Source organism: Schistocerca americana, chromosome 2, assembly GCF_021461395.2.
Source record: "Schistocerca americana isolate TAMUIC-IGC-003095 chromosome 2, iqSchAmer2.1, whole genome shotgun sequence".
In the NCBI taxonomy this organism is placed as follows: domain Eukaryota; kingdom Metazoa; phylum Arthropoda; class Insecta; order Orthoptera; family Acrididae; genus Schistocerca; species Schistocerca americana.
This window is the reverse complement of record NC_060120.1, coordinates 805,809,199-805,810,785: the sequence shown is the minus strand read 5'-3', so window position 1 is coordinate 805,810,785 and position 1,587 is coordinate 805,809,199. Positions and strand designations below refer to the sequence as shown.

Here is a 1,587-nt window from a genome sequence, read left to right as displayed (position 1 = left end):
GTGGAAGAATATTAGCAGTTTGATTGCTAGAAATAAATCCCGTGTACGATTTCTTATTCAGTCTCGATTCATAATCAATGATCCTTTGTATTGTTAATTAATTTATTTATAATAGTTAATTGAAACCCCCAGCTGCCGACAGGTTTTGTTGCTATACCTCGATGGGGACAGCTCAAAATGTGTGCCCCGACCGGGACTCGGTTCCGGGATCTCCTGCTTACATGGCAGACGCTCTACCCATCTCCTTTTTTTTAAAAAAAGAACTGCAGGTTCCCAACTGTCCACAATCTACATACGTAAGGTGACGAGTCCCGTAAGGATTCGGGCAACCTGTGCGCATTCGTACAGATGAAGGTCAATGGCTCGATAGCCTTTTATATATATATATATATATATATATATATATATATATATATATATATATATATGAAGATAGTAACTGTTCGAAAGAACAGATACCACTGAACCATATATATATGAAGATAGTAAATGTTCTCGAAAAAACAGATATTCATCTGTGTCCTCGGTGGCTCAGATGGACAGAGCGTCTGCCATGTAAGCGGGAGATCCCGGGTTCGAGTCCCGGTCGGGGCACACGTTTTCAGCTGTCCCCACGAGGCATATCAACAACACCTGTCGGCAGCTGAGGGTTTCAATTAACTATCATTTATTCTAAGAATCTGCACGGTCATCAGTGGAATCTGTTCTTTCGAGAACAGTTACTATCTTCATATATGTAATTTATTAATACTTGTAAATTCAAGAAATGTAAATTATGTATTTCGAATATTCTTGTCAGTAGAATTATCACCACTTTACAAAATTGTTAAGGCTTTCGTGGCTACTTGTTGACAAACTGCCTATTGGCTTCTGTCTCGGGTTCTTCGGCCGACGTTCATCTAATGATTTTTCTGACGTTTCGCCAGCACGAGTGGCTGGCATTGTCAAAGATTCACCCTCCATCGCCGGTGGTGAACTGGAGGCGAGCTCGCGGCCGCAGACTATATGTACCTGGCGCGCCAACGTCCGAGGGCTTCTCCGCGGTCATTTCCGGTGCGGTTCTCCTCTTGCTACCTGCGACAGTCGTTCGCTGCAGTACATGCAGCCAGGATCCGTTTACCTTAAGGCTTTCCTCTTTCTTGTTGAAACTGTTCGCGTGTTTTTGGATTTCTACAGCTTCTCTGAACAAGCGCGTGTGATAGTGCTTCTCTACAGCCAGAACTTCCGTGTCGGCGAATTTTATTACGTGGTCGGTCTCGTTCAGTGCATGCTCTGCCACGGCCGATTTCTCCACCTGCCCCAACCTGCAATGTCGCTTATGCTCTTTGATCCTGGTGTTAATTGATCGTCCAGTCATTCCGACATAAGCTTTTCCGCATGTGCGTGGTATACGGTTTATTCCCGACATTGCAAGTGGGTCTCTTTTCTCCTTCGCCGATCTAAGACACTCTTTGATCTTCCTTGTCGGTCAAAGAGTGTCTTAGATCGGCGAAGGAGAAAAGAGACCCACTTGCAACGTCGGGAATAAACCGTATACCACGCACATGCGGAAAAGCTTATGTCGGAATGACTGGACGATCAATTAAC

General features: G+C 44.4%; 1 non-coding gene across 1 annotated transcript; it reads left to right on the top strand.

Annotated features, from left to right (window-relative positions):
- The first annotated feature begins 520 nt into the window (after positions 1-520).
- On the top strand, positions 521-594 carry Trnat-ugu. Its single transcript has one exon. It is a non-coding gene; the product is annotated as a tRNA-Thr (tRNA).
- Positions 595-1,587: the final 993 nt, after the last annotated feature.